This window comes from Anthonomus grandis, chromosome 3, assembly GCF_022605725.1.
Source record: "Anthonomus grandis grandis chromosome 3, icAntGran1.3, whole genome shotgun sequence".
NCBI lineage: Eukaryota > Metazoa > Arthropoda > Insecta > Coleoptera > Curculionidae > Anthonomus > Anthonomus grandis.
The window spans coordinates 23,896,028-23,917,945 of record NC_065548.1 but is presented as its reverse complement, the minus strand read 5'-3'; the positions used below and the strand labels follow the sequence as shown (position 1 = coordinate 23,917,945).

Genomic DNA, 21,918 nt, shown 5'->3' with positions numbered 1-21,918 from the left:
GAGACCTTGATACAAATAAATCAAAAGACAACAACACAAAGTCTCGGTCTCAAAAAATTCTTTTATTAGTTAAAGTGGTCATACGGGTTTCACTTCTAAGATGATTATCAGGCCTAAAAAATAATGCAAACAAAATCAAATAAAATTACAAAAAGACCTTAAAGTGAAGCGAAAAATATACGTTAATAAAATTAAAACACGAGCGACTGGGACAATTATACACACATGCTGAACGGTAAAATATAAGGTATAGATAACGTCAATAAAAATTATTACCTTAATTTTCCTGAAATATTCTTTTTTAACCATTACTGCTACATCAACTGAAAATTAGAGCAATAGACTTTCTTTATGCAGTTTGTTCCTAGTAGAGTTTTTTTTTAGAAGACAATTTTGTATACTCAAAAACTAGGTTTCAATAGATTTTCAAAATTATTTAATACGGTTCTAAAGTTATTAGGATCATTCAATAGTCATTAAAATTATTTTCTTTAATGATGATGTGGGCAGGAAAACAAAATTAAATCCTTTTTTAGTAGAAAAAAACAATGCCAGTAGTAATTTTGAGATTGAATTTGAATCTTGAGTAGAGTAGCTTTTTTATATTCTTTGATATGTATTAGCAGATTGGTTTCTGAGCATTTTATAATGTGATGTCAGCACGTTTTTAACGTGTTCTTCCTGCAATAAGTTTTCCACATGTGAATAAAAAACATAATTAAATATTATACATGAATGGCAATGGAAATGACAATAAGCCTTAACAATTTAAATAATCACTTCATCAAAGATAAACATAATAAAAAAACTGACGTAAAAAGGGAAAAAGGCTCTCGACGTCTTGTAAGGATATGCTCTTAGAATATAAGTGTTTACAGGACCTATGTATTTTTGTCCATCTGAAAATCTGTTACTAATGGTCTATTTTTATGATTGATTTATTAATTTTAAAATCGAATGATATTATTTAAACACATAATGGATCATTCGTGAGCAAAATAATTAAAATAACATATATCCATGAGGCTCGCTTTATCGTTAGAGGGTCTAACGAACGACTTAGTTGAAGCATATACTAATTTTAACCTTGTGTAAAACATCTGCTTCAAGTTTCCGTTTATTAATTACTTGTTAATTCTGATTATGATATTGATATTGGCAGCTCTCATCCTTGTCTAATCTGACCTTATCACAAAAAATCATAAAAGAGAATTTGTTCCCTCATATCATCGTCCTTCGAACCGGATTTTTTAATTTTGGATGCAAATATATTGGACGCAATTATATGTCATGGGAAGAGAACCTTATCGTGAATGTTAACCTTTAGTTTAAATCAGGCTTAATAGTCTTTCTGAAAAATTTTATGGGATAAAAATTGGTGTAGAAATGAAAACCGTAAAAAATGATTTTATCAATAAATTTTATGAAAAGCAAATATGTTACATTAAGCTAGGACTAACTACCGTAACTTCCTTTCTGTAACTTGGCTTTTAACCCACAGCTTTTATTAATCTGACTTCACTGCTTACTTCACTTCAAAGATGTATTAAGGATTGACTCCGAGGAAAATGACCCTAACACCTCTATTAAAATTCCTATCCATAATCTTCCTATTTGAATACCGGCTATTACCCGGTCAAAATAAAAATTACCTACGTATCTTTTAAAAAAGAAATTTCAAAAATCCCAAAAACCGAAAGAAAGTTATTAACCGTGTATTACTTAGATTTTTATTAACCTGTGCTATAGCTTTAACGTGAATTAGACGTTAAACCATAGACAAAACTAAACTATTCTTGCAATTGAGAATACTAGCAATAAGTCGCCAACCCTCGGTTGGCTAGTCTGAAAGACGGTCGAAATTTTGACAGGTGAAGTTACTTTAATCATAAAATTTAGCAATGTAAATCATATTATTTGAATATTGTTATATTTAATTCTGCTTTTATTTAATTCTACAAAGAAATAAGCTATAACTTCACGTTTTTAATAAAAGTAGTTTAAATAAAGTTATTTCATAAAAGCGATCTATTGCTGGGAAAAGCCAACATTAAAATTAACCTTTAGAGCGAATTACTGTAACTCCTTGAGCTAAACTTACCCCACTTACAATCGATAACTATTATTTACTCACAATACATTCTATGTTTTAAATGTGAATTTTAAATGGGAAGAGTTCAACCTGGAATTAGCTAACAAATTCCTTTAAATCAAATCAAGGAAAATGAAACATTTTTATTCTAAAAAAATTAATCCTTAGCGTAGAAAAAGTTAAACAATTATTTGCTTAAGTACACTAATAGCTCAAAAGCCCTATCATTATTATACGAAACTTTATGACTTTTTTTTTGCAGGGTAGTTTTAGTATATTTTCTCTATATCTAAATTCATGTTGAAACCCAGACAAAATTATAAAAAGCCTTAAATAAGAACTTTTTCCGGAATTTTTAAGATTCAACTCTCCAAGGAATTTTTTTTCTATATTTTTTTATGAAACGCACTAACTATTTAAAATTTTAAATGTATCTAAAAAATGGATTTTCCAAACATAAAATATTAAAGTTTATGGTCTATTAGGAATTTAGAAATTGTTTCCAATAGTGCTTCTTCCTAACAGTTTAGTATTGCGGTTTACTTTTTTTAAGAATCATTAAACACTAAGGTAATCATACCGTAAGGATTTAAAACTATCCCTCATATGTAATATAATTTAAGGTATATAAATAATTTTTATTAATATTTCTAAGCTATAGCTTATTAATAGACCATTGTGACCTCTTTTAATTTAAAAATAAACCATATTCAAGTGTTATTAGAGTAATGCTTCTCCAAGAACTTTTTAAAAACTTATTAAAGTAAAACTTGCCTATCTTTCACCCAGTTTAACTTCAACCCAATGCGGAAGAAAACAAAAACTTTCGGCGCGATTCGAAGTCACCACAATGAACCCTTATTTCTCGCAACGTTTTATATCTGCCCGCAAAAAAGATGCTCCGGAAGAAACAAAACCCGCAAAAACTCCAAAAAGTTTTAGAGTTCGTGTCGATGCCAAACGCTCGCTTCGTATCGCATAAAACACGCAAACCCACCGACCGTCTTTCAAAGTTATAATTCCTCTATTGTTTCGACTGTTTCGACCTGAAACGCTCGTTACCCGTGCATTGTATGAAGCTGATTCTTTCTCTCCTACAGATTTATACGGGCAACACGTGCTAATATAGTATGGGAGCTAATGATCTTTCTATCCGGGAGCAAACGGATGTGACAGCATAATATTTAATCTTAAATTCCAAAATCTAAGTGCAATAACTTTAATAATAATAATTAATTAACCTATTTTTTTTTATAAAAAGTCCAAAAAATAGGTTATTCAATAAAACTCTGAATTTGAGCCAACGTTTCAGCAGCCAACTCTACTGACATTTTTACGTTAAAAAAAAAAACAAAATGATAAATTACATTAATTGAATATTCAAAAAAAAACCTCTCTATTCTTCAAAAATTTATTTAAGCCTTTCCAAACTGTAGCTTGTTACCAGTAATTTGAGTTCTTTATCTAGGCTCATATTCTTGATTACACTCCAAAAGCGTGACACTGGCTCCTGCATGTATCTACTTAGCTCAAGCCTTCTTCTTCTTCTTCCTTAGCCATTGCTGATTATCCGCATTTTTTTACATCAGTCCATCTTTTCTGAGATCCACCTGCGCTTCTTTTTGTTTGTCTCGGTCTCCATCGTGTTAGTTTTGATGTCCATCTATATGTGTCACATCTTACTATATGCCCTGAATATTGCCATCTAAAATCAGCTATTCTCTTCACTATATCTGTCACCTTCGTTCTTCCTCTTATTTCTTTATCTGTTATATTATGGCTCTCTCACAAACTCTGTGTTTTTTAGCAGTTTTTTCTGTGATAGTCATGGTTTCCTATCCGTAAGATAAGATAAAGCTATCACAGGATACACTTTTCTTTTAAAGTTTATGCCTTTATTTTTAGGTATATATTATTTTAATTTCTGCTTTATAATAAGTATAATATCATCAGCAAAACAAGGAGGGTTGATGTAATTCTCGTTGATAATCATTCCAAAACATTTCATTGTAGTCTTTTAAAGATGTCCTCCAAGGCCAATATCTCTGTGTTTTAACTTTATCTGTTATTAAATCTTCATTCATGTTTACATGCAAGGTGGAGTTCTCATATGTCTTTAATAACAAGAGTTTATCGAGAGTATATTCTGGCATTAATCACTGCTGTTATGATTTCTTAACTATGTCGAATGCCTTTTGATGGTCGATAAAGGACAAATGGAGTGGGATATAAAGTTCGTTTAGTGTATAAGTGGCCCACTGTACCATATCCTTTTTTGGATCTAGCTTTGTTTGACTGGTACCCATCTAGTTATTGTATCAGTCTGTTAATTATAATTCTTGTTAGTTTAGTAAAGTTTATGTAGACTACTGTTACGTTCTTTCACGCGATCGATTTTTTTTTTCTTTTGAGGCACATTTGTTCAGAAGTATTTTTAATTTATCCTCTAGTATCCCTCCGCACAAATTCAGCATTTCTGTTGTTATGAGATCTTCCTTAGAGGCTTTGTTATTTTTCATTTGTTTTAATGAGTGTCTTATTTGGTCTGATATAATTTGTGGTATGTCTTTTGATCATAGATTGAAAATCTGTGTACATCTGTATCCTGGGAAAAGCTTTGAATTTTTTACTGGATTTTTTATTGTCTGTTTGATATAATTGATCCATTCTCGTCTTTCATTTTTAATATTTTTGCTCTTCCCTTCGACAATCGTGTTCTCACTACTTTGGTCTGTATTAAGCTGCTTATATCAATAAGTACCTTTTCTGCATCTTTTTCTTTCTACAATTTATTCTATTGTTTCTTTCTTTATCTTGCTGCTTTTTAATTCCCTCTTTTACGAGTAGATTTTTTTGTCTGAAACTTGGATATTACCTGTGATTTGGTTAGATAACTCTATGTTTAGATCTTCGTCAAAATATAATCGGTTTTATAATTCTTGTAGTATAATTCTTCAATAAAAATTACATTTTGAGAAAATGTAATTGGTTACACGGGAGCTTTCTTTAAAATGTATTAAATGGGCAATATAAGTCTTCGATGTTTAACAAGTTTATTAATATATCGCCTCTATTATTTCTGACTTCCAATCCAACATTTTGGATATGTTTCTCTTCCTCTACGCTCTTCCCAATCTTCGCGTTTAGGTCTTCCTTTACGACTGTGTAGTATGTCTGCTAAAATGTCTTCGCATAATTGTTCTACCTTAAGGTTGTCTGCGGTACTTCTTAGCATAGGTTTGAATTATTTGCACATCGCTTCTTGATTTTGACGGTAACATATTATAACTTGATCTAATACTGCACAAAATTTTGTTACCAGGTGTCTATGTGCCTTTTGTGAATCACAACTGTCTATGCAAAATTAGTATCTGAGTGCTTCTCGTACCTATGTGTTCTGGTTTTGAGGTTGTGCATTTTTCACCTTGCAATATTATCTGACAAAGACCAGGTTGTTTCGTTTCATATTTTCAATTTAATTTTCTAACTCTTGGTTGTTAGAGTTAGTCGTAGGTGTTCACATGTTCTCATTGTTATCTTCTATGTGATTATAAGTATCCATGTCCTTTTGTCTTTTATTTCCGGTTTAAATAGTGTTAAATAAGACGGGTTTGTACCTCCTCAGAATCTGTGAGGTTGCCTCATAAATTCAGATGATGGAGATGCTTTGCACTCCGCAAAGGACGTGGTAAACACAGCATCACTCACGCGTACAAGGGCGCATTTTTTTTGAAGTAAGTTTGTTCTCTACCGAGATCCTATTGAAGATCGTAGTATAGCGTGTTAAATCTAAAACAGCACTATTCATTGTAGTGACACCATCTATATTAATAGGTTTCTTTCTTCTCGTAACAAAGCTTACAGATGTGATTTTTAAGATTGCTCACAAGGGATTTAAACAGTTTTCTACTAGTCTGTATTTAACCTTATGGTAGTGGTTTGTCTTTATGTCCGCTTGAGTTTCATCTTGTCTCATGACAGCATGTTATAGACTGATTTAATCTCTTGATGTGCCTCTGTGTTTCAGCTCATAGCTTTCATTTGGCTTTTATAGAGCTTTGGCCTGTTTAAGCTTATTTATTTATTTACGGGATGTCCCCATTCTAACAAAATTACAAAATAAACTATATCCTAACCCTAAATGTATATAATTATTCTGCCATCGACAAATAAATTAATAAGATATATAATGAACTTAATCTGAGTATTACATATCAAAATTATCTATACATCAACAATATACCAATCTAAATGTAAATTAATATGTAACAGCCCAAGATAGACAAATAAGATTAAACTTCCAGAAAAATGTAAGCACAAACTAACCTTGACCAAAAAGAAATTAATATAACAATATAATTTTCCCCAATTGAGTAAAAAAATATAAAACAAGTAAAAACATACCCTTAAGAAAAATAATCAAAATAAGAAAAGTTAAAGCAATCAAATTTATTTGATACTTAACACATAATACTTAACGAGTAAGCTCACTCAGACACCTTTTAAGTTTTGAAGGTTTTAAATCCAATAAGTCAAAAACCTGATTAAATCTATTTCCTAACCCGTGTAGTCGATTAATTGGAGAAAATTTACCATAATTTGTATGGTGACATTGAACCAGAAAAAGGGACATCTCTCTAAGGACTCTGGTATTGCACAATACACAAACACCCCTAAATCTTTAATTAGCGATACTCTTCAAAGTATATTACCATTTATGTGGTAGTCAAATGGGACAAATTTTCTAGATTTAGTAAAAGCAATGATAAAACACTTATCCTTATTAAGATGTAAGCCATTTGAGACAGACCAATTGTATAGAGAATCTATGTCTAATTATATCATGAGGCAATCAGACAAGTTTAAAATATGTAAAAATAGCTTCAGGTCGTCTGCAAGTAATAAGAATTGGCAAAATTTGATAATACTAAAAATAGCATTAATAAATAAATTAAAGAGTAGAGGCCCCAAATGTGAGCCCTGAGGCATCCCTGAAGTGACCAAAATAGTGAAAAGTAATGAAAGTGAACTCTTTACATTAAGAAATTGTATCCTTTTATGTATAAAACTATTTAGCCAAGAAAGAAACCACTTATGGAAACCATAGCATCTCAATTTAAAAATGAGCAATAAGTGGATGACTGTGTCAAAGGCCTTCGAGAAGTCAGTATAGATGAAGTCGACCTGATGACCCTTCTCGAAAGCCTTGACAATGAAGTCATGATATAATACAAGGTTTGTAGAAGTAGAGTTACCCTGCCTAAACCCATGTTGCTCGTTGATGAAGAGACTCTACAATACCAAGTAAGATATTTGTTCAGAATAAGCTTAAAAAGCTTAGGGATTGCAGATAATATGACAACGGGCCTGTAATTTTTTATATCATCCCTGTCACCTTTTCTTAATACAGGAGTTATAAAGCTGTCACGCCATTTCTCGTAAAAAGTTTGTAATTTTAAAGACAAATTAAATAATGTACACCATGGTCTAGATAAACAATAAACACATCTTTTTAGGAAGTAGGTAGGAACATTATTAGAAACATAAGTCAGTTTATCCTTAAGACTAAATATAGATTCAACCTCAGGCAGGGTGAACTGGATAAAAGACATGTCGACAGAATTTCCTACTAAAAAATTAAAGTTAGTGAGATCAATCTTATCAGAGTGATATACACTAGAAAAATTAAGTAGCAAATAAGTTTGCAATATTCTCTACCTAATCTGCTGAAATACTATTTAAATGCATAGCATTTAGAATAACGTGACTTTTATTAAGGGAGTTAATATGATTCCAAAATTGTGTGGTGTCAGATTGAATTGACGTATTTAAGGTACAATGTAATACTTATAGCACTGCTCAGTATGAACTTTACATTGAGTACGTAGGTTAGCAAACAAGACATAATCTTCAACTAAGTTAGTACTTTTGAATTTAGCATGAGCAGTCTTTTTTGATAAAATAAGATTCTTTAATTCTGGGAAAACCAACGAGGAAACTTGGGGTTTATATATTTCTTGGGGTACATAGAGTGATATTGCATGTAAAATTACTTCATGAAAAATATTCATTGAATTATCGATGTCTGAATCATCAAAAATACTAGTCCAGTTCACTTAAAAAAAATAATCATTCAAAGATATAATCAGCATTTTTAAAATCAAAATAAGTTGTACTATAATTAATTCTTTCAATCCTATCACTAACCCTAATATTACAAATTGTTGCTATATGGTGAAAGTTGTTTGGAAGAAGATTGTCTAAAGCTTGTTGAATAGATATTTTATGACACTCGTCAATACTGTTAAAAATTAGATCTAAAAATACACCATGGTTGTTTGGAATAATTTTAGATTGTCTCATATTCAGATAAGAAAATGACTTGCAAACTATTTGGGCTGGATAGGTCAGTGCGCACTCAACTAACAGGCCATCTTCAATTGAGTAATGTCAAGTGGCTAAGGGTATATTGTAATATCCAAATATTAATACAGGTATATTGGGAAAATTATCCTTAATACTTTCACTGCTGAGCAATGGGTACGGTAGACTTCTTTTGAAGAATTCGGAGGAATGTAAACACAACCCGAAATATAAGATAGCTTACCATAATCCACTTGAATAAAAATGTGCTCCACATTTAAAATATCAATCTTGAGTTGTTTGGCTTTAAATTTATTGTGTACTAACATTAATAATCTGAGTAATTTTGATTTAGCCAAGTGTCAATCAAAATAATGACATTATAATCACATTGCAATATTGCACCACGAAGTTGATCAAGTTTAGTACCCATGCCACCCAGATTCTGAAAATAAATAGATATGGAGGTTTAATGTGTTCGGTTTTTTGGTAGTGACTTTTTGGTAATAGATGGAGAACCATTTATGAATTTAATAATTAAATCAGTCTCTCCTTCTTGTTCTCTGCCGCGTAGCTCAGGTAGAACAGCTTTAAATTATCCTTGCTGTAGTTATTCTTATGTTTTCATTGTATTCTATACCAAATTTGAGTGTTTAGTTACTACTTTAATTGGCCTATTCCTTTCTTCAGAAGCCTGTCCTACTCGCAAATCCTTCAAAACATCATCCCGTGCAATGCCAACATTGTTTAAGTTGGGGGTGAGTACAACATTGTCATTGTCAATTCTGTTCAGATGTTCAAAAGTTCTGTTGAAATGTTTACTGTTTTTTTAATGTTTCCACTTCATTCCTTAGGGATTTAATCTGCTCCTCCAGTTGAATAAATTTGTTTGCCAGCAGAGAAATTTTTTTGAAGGAGAGCACACAAGCATCACAAAAGAACAGAATAATGCGTTTCTGCACAATTATGGTTCTCTGATCACTTGCACAAAGACAGGAACATTTTTCATCCAAATGAAAAAGTACACCGCAGCTATCACATCTAGGAGCTTCTTCTATCTGATCATCATTAATTGGCTTTAAACACTTTTTTGCAGGGCTTAATTATTTACAATATAACCTTACAAAGTTTACTTAGAAAAATTCCAATAAAAACAAAATGTATGCGTTTGTAAATTTGTAAAACGAATAATGTGTAAAATCAATATGCTACACACACACAGTACCAACTTAGCTCTTCCACTTTAAGCAAAATAAATTTTAGTTTTTGCTATTATATTAAAAAAAATCAAAATTAATTAATAATTTGAAGTTAGATGTGGATGTTGTTTATATTGAACCTCCTTTATTCTATCTGCTTCTATGAACATCTGGATTGATCTGACAGTACATCTATTGCCGGTGTAGGGGGTTATTCTCATGGCTCCGGTAAGGTGCAATTATGCATCTATTATATCACAGCTTATATAACAATATGGATTTTAGTGTTGTCACACAGTCTCCATCATCTGCTTAGAGCAGTTTTTGCCATCACCGCAGTTGTATTGTTAATGTGTAATTATGTGACTCATTGTATAGCTAGTAGGTCATATTTCTAAATATTATAAATTTATCTAAGGCAGGCTTCTTTCAACTCTAGAACAAGTTTCATAAATCGCATCACAAAAGTTAAAATGTGACAATACGCATAAATCTATAATAATTTTTTTAATATATCTAGATATAATATGCCTATGAAAATATGTTTAAATGTTTAAATACCAATAAAAATATGTCACAGCGGCAACATCGAATTACGTAAGCCAGGGTTTTTTGCATGCGTACGTACAGGCACGACGCGACTAAGCGGGAGGAGGAAGATAGGTTAGGTTTCTGTGTATGTGTGTTGAGAGTACAACCGGAATAAATCACACCGTAATTTTTAAAGAAATTTGGTTGTTTTATTTTAAAACAGAGATACAAAAAAGTGTAATTTAAAAACATGGTCCTTCTTGTCGAATAATGAATAAAGTGGCCTGTCGATTTGTGATAACGACGCTGGTAAAAAAGTGAAAAACCGTAAAATCTCGAGTAAAAACCGGTGTTATTTTTTCGAGTTCAGACAAGTCATAGAACAGAGGCGTGTGTAATAAAAGCAAAGCCGCAGCAAGGCTAAAGCCGCCGCTAAGAAGTGTACCTGTTACCTGTTTTGGTTTGGTGTTGAAAAGCGATAATTAGCTTTACTGGATTGGTGGACTGGAGTCTGGAGTGTGCTGATATCTGACTACAATATAGTATGATGGGACGTGTACTGTGTAACTACTACAAGAGATAAATGTGAGTCCTTTCCAATTTGTTTTTCCTTTTTACTGAGTAAAAAAGTGGTTTCCTTTTCTTTTTTGTGTTGTTTGTAATTTAAAATAATGTCAGAGGAATTAAAGCAACTTATTAAACAGAGAGGGGCAATTAAGACTCGTCAAACTCTTTTTAAAAAATACCTTGAAGGGTTGCAGGGAGTTTTAAGAGGTGTTGAACTTAATAATGTAGAAAAGGAAATTATTATTGAGCTTGAAAGTAGATTAGAGAGATATTCGTCGGTATTGAGTGATTATGATGAGGTGCAGAGTCAGATTGAAGTGTCAGTCGATGAGTCAGATGAGAAAAAACAGCAAGATGATCGTGAAGAGTTCGAAAATGTGTATTTTAAATTAAATTCGCAGGCAAAAAAGCTAGTAACTGAATATTATGCGTTTTTTAAAACAAATAAGGCTCAGTCAAGTGCTTCTAGTTCTCATGCTGACTCTCAGCAAAGGCTTCAACATAATCAGGGTATACAGGGTGTTCAAGGTGTTAAATTACCTGCAATAAATTTACAAAAATTTTCTGGTGACTACAAAAATTGGTTAGAGTTTCGGGATTTGTTTGACTCAATAATTAATTCTAACAGTGGAATTTCAAATATTCAAAAGTTCCATTATCTGAGGGCATCTCTGGAGGGGGGTGCTGCACAGGTAATTAGGAGTATTGAGCTTTGTGGAGATAACTTCACCCTAGCATGGGAAACTTTGTGCAAGCGGTACGAAAATCGGTGTATTTTAGTTCAAAATCATGTAAAAGAGTTGTTTAAGCTGCCTAGTTTGATAAATGAAAGTTCTAGTAATTTAAGAACTATGGTAGATAGTGTGTCTAAACATATTACATGTCTAAAGGGTTTAAATCAACCATGTGAGTTTTGGGACACCCTTCTTATTTATATTTTGGGGGGGAAACTAGATAAGACAACATTTAGAGAGTGGGAAGAGAAAAAGGCCAAAACTAGTGATGTATTGCCAACTTTTCCAGAGTTTATGGATTTCTTAAGAGCAAGGGCTGATTTCTTAGAGAATTTGGAGTTGTGTAAAGATAAGGTGGAGAAAGTAAGTGTAGATAGAAATTACAATCACAAAAGAGTGTTTAATGCCCAAAATGTCCCTTTTTCTAGTAACTCGTGTTCTATGTGTTCCGGTGCTCATGTTTTACCTAAATGTGGTAATTTTTTAAAATTACCTACCAATGAGAGGGTAGATAAAGTAAAACAATTACATTTATGTTTTAATTGTCTTAAAATGGGTCATGCTTACACTAACTGTACATCATCTCGATGTCAAAAATGCAATTTAAAACATCACACATTGTTGCACTTTGTTCGAAAAAGTAATGCTGAACCTCATTCTGAACAAAATACTCAGGAGTCTCAGGGTGCAGCAAATTCCTTAGTGAATACTACAATAAATATGTCTAGTGAACGGTGTTATGACAAAGAGCAAGTGTTGTTACAAACGGCTCTAGTGCAGGTGAAAAACATAAATGGTGGCTACCAGGTGTGTCGAGCACTTTTGGATAGTGGCAGCCAGAGCCATTTTATATCACAGAAGTGTAGTGATAGATTGGGTTTACCTAAAATAGAGTTGTCATCTACTATAACGGGTGTTGGAAAAACAATAACCCAATTAAAGTATCGGTGTATGGTCCAGTTAGAAGGGCTTAAAACCAATTATAAAACTGAACTTTCATGTTTGGTAATCCCTATTCTAAGTGACAATTACCCATCAAATTCCTTTAGTACAGGGAATTGGCCTATTCCAAACCACATAAATTTAGCTGATACAAGTTTTAATCATTCAGGGGATATTGATATCCTTATTGGTGGAAGTGTTTATTTGAATTTGTTGTGTATAGGTCAAATCAGTCTGGGTGAGGGTTTGCCTGTCCTACAAAAAACAAGGCTGGGCTGGATTATTGGTGGTGAGTGTAACAAGAGAAATCTTAACAAGGTATTACGACCATCTAGTTTCAGTTGTCATTTTTCAGAAAGGTTTAGTATTGAGGACATGTTGCAAAGGTTCTGGGAGGTGGAGGAGGTGCAAGTTGAGAAAAAATTGTTGTCAGGTGAGGAGCAACAGTGTGAGGGTATTTTCTCTAAAACAACAAGTCGAAATGAGTCTGGGCGTTTCATAGTCCATATTCCCCTAAAGGATTTACCAGAATGTTTAGGTGATTCGAGATACCAGGCTGTGAGAAGGTTCTTTGCATTGGAAAATAAATTGGCAAAAAATCCATTATTAAGTGAAAAATATATAGCATTCATGGAAGAGTACAAGCGTCTAGGACATATGGTGGAAGTCCCTCCAGAGGAGTTAAACAAGAGTCCTTCTTTTTATTTTCCACACCATTGTGTGACCAATGATAAGGGTCCAACTACTAAATTAAGAGTAGTGTTTGACGGGTCTGCTGTTTCTGAGGGTGGTGAGTCTTTAAACAGTATCCAGTTAGTGGGACCCACTCTGCAAGATGAGTTATTTCAAATCATTTTAAGATTCAGACAACATAATGTGGTTATATATGCTGACATTATTAAAATGTATCGGCAGATACTGATTAATCCTAGTCAGTTGGACTTGCAGAGAATTGTATGGAGGTCAGATCCATCTCATGATCTTTTAACGTATAAACTTCAAACAGTAACTTATGACACATCCTCTGCCCCATACCTGGCAGTCCGATGCTTAAAACAGTTGGCAAGTGAGTCGAGTGACACATATCCAAAGGCATCCAAGGTCATTGACAAGGATTTCTATATAGATGACTGGATATCCGGATCTGAGTCTGCTGGTGGAGCTATTAACCTGTGTAATGAAGTGAGTGAGGTGTTAAGATCTGGAGGTTTTGAGTTACAAAAATGGGCATCTGATAGCAAGGAAGTGTTAGATCATCTAAGAGACAAATACTCATTATCCTCTATTTTAGTGTTTGGTGAATCAGAAAAAACAAAGACCTTGGGTTTGTACTGATTGTGTGATGAAGATTACTTGATGTTTCGTATTAATAATAATGATAGGGATCGAATAACAAAGAGAACTGTGTTATCAGACATAGCACAAATTTTTGACCCTTTGGGGCTGGTGGCTCCATGTGTTATTGTAGCAAAGGTGATCCTTCAGAGGTTATGGTTAAACAAACTGTCATGGGATGAGTCCCTTCCCTCAGATCTTAATACTAGGTGGTGTAATTTTAAGCAACAACTTCCAAAATTGAATTATGTGAAAATACCCCGACATGTGTTATGTTATAATCCAGTAAGCATCGAAATTCATGGGTTTTCTGACGCTTCCTTGGAAGCTTATGGAGCATGTATATATTTACGTAGTGTGACCAAGAGTGGGGATATGCAAGTGAGATTATTATGCTCAAAGTCGAAGGTGTCACCCTTAAAGGTATTAACAATACCCAGATTAGAGCTTTGTGCTGCCTATTTATTGGCTACCTTAGTAAATAAGGTAAGAACGTCAATGAATTTAAAATTTCATGCGTGTTATCTATGGACCGACTCTAGTGTATGTTTGAGCTGGATTAAAACGCCACCAAATCTCTTGCAGACCTTTGTAGGTAATAGGGTTTGTCAAATCCAGTCAATGAGTTCCCCTGATCAGTGGAATCACATTTCATCGCAGGATAATCCTGCAGATGTACTATCTCGAGGTATTAGCCCACAAAACCTTGGTAGTTTTGAGTTATGGTAGAAAGGTCCCCATTGGCTTGCTTATCCTAATCATGACTGGCCAAAATCCAAATTTAACCCTCTAGAAGTAGTACCTGAGCTTAAACGACAAGTGATGTCTTTTAAAATAGAGGAAGTTAATCCCTTTCCTTTTAACCGATTTTCCTCTTTGTCTAAGTTACAGCGTGTGTGTGCCTATTGCTGGAGATTCATTAAAAATTGTCAAAAGAAAGGGTCACCTGAAAAATCTTCTAATGTGAGTAGTGCTTATTTATCTGTGTCTGAGCTTCAAGAAGCTCTTTTGGTGTTGGTTAAAATCTCACAACAGAAAAGTTTTAGTGAAGAAATAATAGATTTATCCAACAATAGAAGTGTGAGTAAATCTAGCAAACTTAAAAGGTTAAATCCATTTCTAGATGACAAAGGATTCCTTAGATTAGGTGGGCGTTTAGAACAATCTAATTTTGATTTCGATAAAAAACATCCAATTGTGCTTGATAGTAAACATGAGCTTACAGGTCTTTTATTCAAGCATGAGCACATTAGATTATATCATGCTGGTCCCCAGTTGCTATTATATTCGGTGAGAGATAAGTACTGGCCTTATAGGAGGCAGAACTCTAGCTAGAAAGATAGTGTATGAATGTGTCAGGTGTTTCAGAGCTAAACCAAGAAATAAGAGTGTCATTATGGGAATGTTACCTGCTGATCGGGTAATACCTGCCCCTCCTTTTTCTTCATGTGGAGTAGACTATGCGGGTCCAGTGCTTATTAAAAATAAAAGGGGTAAGGGGTGTATTAAAATAAAGGGATATATCTATAAGCTATACACCTTGAAGTAGTAACTGAACTAACTAAAGAAGCCTTTATAGCGATATTTCGGCGATTTGTGGCGCGGCGTGGTAAACCCAACAAGATGTTCTCAGATAATGGTACAAATTGTGTTGGGGCTAAGAGTCAACTAGAGGCACTTCAAGTTTCTTCAGGAGTCCAGTGATAATATTAGTGAATTAATTGCCAATCAAGGTGTGGAGTGGCATTTCATACCTGCCTTTTCACCTCATTTCGGAGGGCTATGGGAGGCCGGTGTAAAATCCTGCAAGGTTCATTTAAAGAGGGTACTGGCAAATGCGTGTTTAGTATATAAAGATTTTTCTACTATTTTGTATGAAATTGAAGCCATTTTAAACTCCCGACCCCTAACACCCATGTCCAATGACCCTAGTGACTATTCCGCTCTAACTCCCTCACATTTTTTGATTGGGCGACCAATGATGTCTTTACCAGATCCAGAGGTGCGACATATACCCGAAAATAGACTTTCCGTGTATCAACGCATTCAACAGATGCAACAACATTTCTGGTCGCGTTGGGCAGTTGAATATGTCTCCGAGCTGCAAGTTCTGCAAAAGTGGCACACCAGTCAACAAAGCCTGAAACCAGGCATGTTGGTAGTTGTTAAGGAAAACAACATTTCTCCTCTTCGGTGGTGTATGGGTCGTATCGAGAAAGTTCATCCTGGTCAAGATGGAGTGGCTAGAGTGGCAACCATAAAAACTGAGCATGGAGTGATTAAAAGAGCATTTACTAAAATTTGTGTACTACCTATAGATGCTTTAGAGGAGCCATGCTCTAGTGACATCCCTAACTCCTAAGACAGTGATGTTCGATTTGATGTTAAAATTAGGCCTTAAATTTAATTAAAGGTTGTTTCTCGGGTTGTTTAGTCTTATAAGTTTATACCTAATGTGTGAAGGTCATAGCTTTAGAGTATGTGTTCTTATGTTTCTTTCTTCTTTTTATTGAACCCCTAGTGGCTTCAAGGCGGGGGGCATGTTTAAATGTTTAAATACCAATAAAAATATGTCACAGCGGCAACATCGAATTACGTAAGCCAGGGTTTTTTGCATGCGTACGTACAGGCACGACGCGACGAAGCGGGAGGAAGAAGATAGGTTAGGTTTCTGTGTATGTGTGTTGAGAGTACAACCGGAATAAATCACACCGTAATTTTAAAGAAATTTGGTTGTTTTATTTTAAAACAGAGATACAAAAAAGTGTAATTTAAAAACAGAATATAACAGGCTCAGTTTAAACATTAGGTAACATAGTATCAACCTTAAATTTGCATTCATTTTTAAAATAGATAATAAACTATGTCGCAGTATTAATGCACTATGCAATTTATCACTGAGTAAAAACTACTAAAACTAAGGTCAATAAAATATCGATTATTCCCAGAAATTTTTGATCACTATTCGCTTGTACGTCAACCGATTTAATTTTTTTGGCACTGTTGAATAGACATTTTAATACTGCTTATAATGATGCGTCACACGATAGAGGATCGCAATTGACATAGCCAAATGAGGTTAGCTGGAGGTGAGAAGGTGAATGACCGAACTTTGTCAAATATTAAATTGAAGATTACCCTGTATATCTAAATTTTTACGTTTTTTTTCTTAAAGTTGTTAAGGATGGTTTGTTTTAAAATAAAACAACTGTATTTGTATAGAATAATAAATTGATATAAAATGGAAAGAGTTTTAACACTCTGAAACCCATCAGTTAAATAATTTTTAACAAAACCTACTTTGAATATTTGATCATTTTGTAATTTATTTTACCTAAATTTTTGAAATAATCCAATAAAATTAAAACAGCATTTCTTCCCACGTTAATATCATGTAATAAATCATCCACCACGTCAAATGTTACAGCTAACCGGACCTAAAACCTGATAGTCTAAGTCTGGCAATATATTATGTTTTTGAATATGTACTTATTTTACGTTTTTTTTTCCAAAACTTTTAGAAGTGGAGATAAAAATAAAATTGGCTTAGGGTTTATAAGGTTTATACAATACAGTAAAATCATAAAAATATTTAAGTTAGATGGAAATGTTGAACTAGATATGCTAGATAATAATCTGAAATAAATAAGGTTTTATTTTCATTTAAAAATATAATAAGCCAAGCACTTTTAACAAAAAAATAGAACCAAATCTCAAATTATGTGCGATTACTAATACATTTCAATAGTTGTAATTGCTTTAAGTAGACTAGACAAATTAGTTATTTGGCTGCCCATTTATAAATTGATTGCAAATCGAGCTCGAATTGCCTATGAGGTTGTTCTCTAAAACTCTAATTTACACATCCCTGTTAATATACAGTATAAAATGTATTAATTGAGTCATTTAAAATATGAATATAAATCTGATTTTTAATTAGGATGCATTATTCAAGATGCATTATGAAAAAATAAGCTGTTAATATAAAAAATTATATTAAGAAATTTAACGTTAATTAAAGTTAATAGCTCTAATTTTAAATTTTTTCTTTCTTCTCTTTTTTATAATTTTACATATAAAGTAATGACTAGTGTAAAATAAATAACAAATAAATAATTACCCTATCTTCATAAATACTCTCTTATAGAATAAACCAATTACTAAATACTAAAAATAATTGATAAACTAAGGCAAATATTATATAAAATTTGCTATTTATGATTAAGAAGATGATGATATACAGGGTGTTACTTAAAGGTATGTCATAATTTAAAAGGGATAATCCTAGACCGATTTTAAGTCACATAAACATGGGTTCTAAAATGATTAGTTTTTAAGATACAGGGTGTTAAAGTTTTATTTTTTTTTTCGTTTTTAATAAATTTTTCAAATACCATTTAAAATATTGAACTGAATTTTGTCACAGGATATTATGGCATAAAAACACGTTTTTTAGATGTTCACCTACTTTTTTTTAGCAACGAGTGGCGTAGCTGTGATGAATTTTTAATACAATTTTACAAAAAAAATACTACGCCATTGACTCACGAAAAAAATTATGATTTTGTTATAATTATCAATCAATTGTAAACAAAAAATTCCTCCATGACTTTTGCTGTAAATCTTACCGTTTGGGTGTAATCGTTAATTAAAAAAACGTCTTTTATGCATAAAATGCATCTTTAAAAATTATGGAAATAAATCAAGTTAGCTTTGCTCATTGCCAGCAACTGTTTTTTTGTTGTTGTAAACATTATGAGACTGATATTAATGATTATTTTTGATTGTGTTAAGTTTGATTTTATTTTCAGTTTTTATTAGGTACATTTTTCAAATATTTATTTTCAAGTTTTTTTTTTACAAACTGGTGAACAAAAAGCAACAACAATTAAATAAAATACATACATACATAATTCACAACAAATGTTGGAAATGACCACCTCTTGCCTCTATGCAGGCTTCTGCTCTTCTTCTCATGGAATAGTACATTGTATAGTTTCACATCCGTCAATAATTCTATTTCTTAGTTCTTCTAATGTCACAATTGGTGTTTGATTAACCAATGTTTTTAGGTGTCCCCACAAAAAAAATCTAGGCTATTTAAGTTAGGTGATCTAGGTGGCCCAAACTGTGGTACTCCACGGCCTATCCATTTATTTCGGTCAATTTAAATGCTCACGAGCCAATATGCTAAAGTGAGCTGGAGCACTATCATGCATAAACCAAAGTTATTGCCGTAACTGAAGAGAAACATCTTCGAGAAGCAAAGGAGCTTGTAAATTACAAGTTGTGCAAATTATTGTAATTTTGGAGAAAATTACAATAATTCTGTCCGTTAAGGCGTCCTGGTAAAAAAGATGGTCCAATTAAATGATCGGATACGATACCGATCCAAACGTTTATTGAAAATTGTTCCTGAAAATGTGTCTCTGTAATCGCATGAGGATTTTCTTGAGCCCAGTAATGATTGTTATGAAAATTGATTAATGCATTTCTGGAGAAATTAGCTTCGTCCGTAAACAAGATGTTCGCACCAAATTGAGGATTTTGTGTTACTTTTTGCAGATACCATCTACAAAATTGCGTACGCGGTTCATAACCTCTAAGAAGCAATGCCTGAACCCTTTGTATGTGAAAAGGATATAACAAAGAATCCCTTAAAAATTCCCATACCGTCTTGTAGCAGATGTTCAATACCAATTTTTCATGTACTTGTGGTCGGATCCTTTTCGACTGCATGTGGGACAGCCTCTTCAACTGCCAGTGTCCTAACTGTACGGGGCCTTTCCTCGGCAGAATTAGCCTTAAAACTCCCAGATTCAGCCAGAAGACGATGAATGTTTATAAATATTCTTCTATCTGGGACAGCGCGATTCGGATACCTTTATTGATATAAACGCCGCGCCTCCATAGCATTACCATTGGCAAGTCCATAAAGGAAATGCATTTGCGTCATTTCCAAATTAGAATAATCTACCATTTTTTAACTAGTACAATTCACGTTTTAAGATCCAAAGGGTATTAAAAACAAACTATCAAGAATAATCACTAACGCAAGTGTCATAATGTTTAAAACAACAAAAAACAACTTCTGGCAACGAGCAAAGCTAACTTGATTTATTTCCATAATTTTTAAAGATGCATTTTATGCATAAAAGACGTTTTTTTAATTAACGATTACACCCAAATGGTAAGATTTACGGCAAAAGTCATGGAGGAATTTTTTGTTTATAATTGATTGATAATGAAGATAAAATCATAATTTTTTTCGTAAGTCACTGGCGTAGTATTTTGTTTGTAAAATTGTATTAAAAATTCATCATAGCTACGCCACTGGTTGCTAAAAAATAGTACGTGAACATCTAAAAAATGTGTTTTTATGCCATAATATCCTGTGCCAAAATTCAGTTCAATATTTTAAACCGTATTTGAAAAATTTATTAAAAACGAAAAAAAAAAATAAAACTTATGACCTTCACTTTTTGGCTTCTACCCTGTAGATAACTTTTAATTAGTTTAATCGAGAAATTAGTGAAACCCTAATATTTTAAGATTTCTAGTAGAAGATCGTGATTTATTTTATCAAACGCCTTTGAATAGTCTAACATGATTACGACAGTTAAATTATTGTTCTCGATACCATGAATTATATCGTCCGTAACTTTCAAAAGCGCTATTTAACAACTGTAGCCTGATCTCAATCCGGACTGTATTGTGGGCAATATGCTATTTTGTTAAACATAATCACCGATTTGATCGTTAAGGACCCATTCTAAAATTTTAGAGTAGGAAGAATACTTACAGGGCGTAAATCTTTTAATTCCATAGGTTTATTTATCTTAGGCAGAGCAATAACAAGCGAGCACTTCCAATCATTTGGAAAGCAAGATGTCTCTATCGCATAGTTTACTAAGTGCACAATTACAGGAATAATTCTGGGACAACAAAGCAACAACATGTCAATACCAATGTCAAAACAACCGGTGGCCTTGGAATTTATTTGAAATAAAGCATCTTTCACTTCTTCGGTAGTAGCCATCCTAAAACTGAAAACACACAAGTTCGATAAAAAATTGTTCTGATAATAATTTAATTATTATCAGAACATAAACTTTGATCTTTATTAACAAAAAATTATTAATGTCATTTACTGACCACCGGTCGATGGGAACTACCTTTTTAGATTTATCATAAACATTAAGATGCCTCATAAGTTTCCAGTTTTCTTTAGAACCATTTCGTCTAATCTGACTATTAAGGAAAGCCTTTTGTTCCCGTTTATTTGTATCAGAAACGTAATTCCTCAGTTGCCTATAAGCTTCCCAATTTTCGGCAGTTTTATTTTTTTATATTTGAATAAACATTTTTTTCCAAGTGACATTAAAAATTTTAGATTAAGGGTAATCCATGGGCTTTTCTTTTTTGTAATACGAACCGTCCTTTTTGGAGCATAAACATCAAAAATTTCAATTAAAATCGTGGTAAATGCGTGTACTTTCGAGTTAATATCCGGTAAATAATAAATTATATCAAACGGAATAGTATGTAGTTTATCAAGAAACTCTGGCTTATTAAAATTTTTAAAATCTCTGTACGTATAAAAAAATGGCTTAGATTTTTTAATATCAACATCTAATTCACATTTTCCAAAAAAATGATCAGAAAAGTTAGAGTTTTGATCAACATTTAACGAACAGATTAAATTATCTCCTAAACATATAACCAAATCCAACAGAGTCTGTCCCGAGGGTCCATGGTGGGTAGGCTGTTCGACCATTTGCTTTAGGCTTAAGGAATGTAAAATTAAAAGATCAAACGAACTTACCTGGAAGTGAAGTTCGATCTTAATTATATGTAGGCCTCGTCGAAGTAAATAAGATCACTGGTAGTACTCCCTGTTCCTGCTCCGAACCACACATTTCCAAGCTAAGCAAAAAAAAAAAAAAAAAAAAAAATTCGTTGCTCTCCGCTCCCGTCCCCGAATATCCCATAACCAAGTCTCATTTCTTCAAAGCTTTATTGTTGCACTCGGGAATACTTGGGCTGGGGGGGACTTATTTACTTCGACGAGGCCTACATATAATTAAGATCGAACTTCACTTCCAGGTAAGTTCGTTTGATCTTTTAATTATATTTGGCCTCGTCTTCAGTAAAT

The 21,918-nt window shown here is 32.9% G+C and overlaps 1 protein-coding gene across 3 annotated transcripts in view; it reads right to left on the bottom strand.

Moving 5' to 3' along the window:
* The window catches only part of LOC126734286 (uncharacterized), a 106,858-nt gene that overhangs the window by 50,752 nt on the left and 34,188 nt on the right, over positions 1–21,918 (bottom strand). Inside the window, exon 1 of one of the 3 annotated variants that reach the window (XM_050437840.1) lies at positions 8,700–8,827. The exons of the other annotated variants lie outside the window; for them this stretch is intronic. The gene's annotated coding sequence lies outside the window, so the exon portion shown is untranslated. Of the gene's footprint in view, positions 1–8,699; positions 8,828–21,918 lie in introns of those variants that run through there. 3 annotated transcript variants of the gene reach the window in all.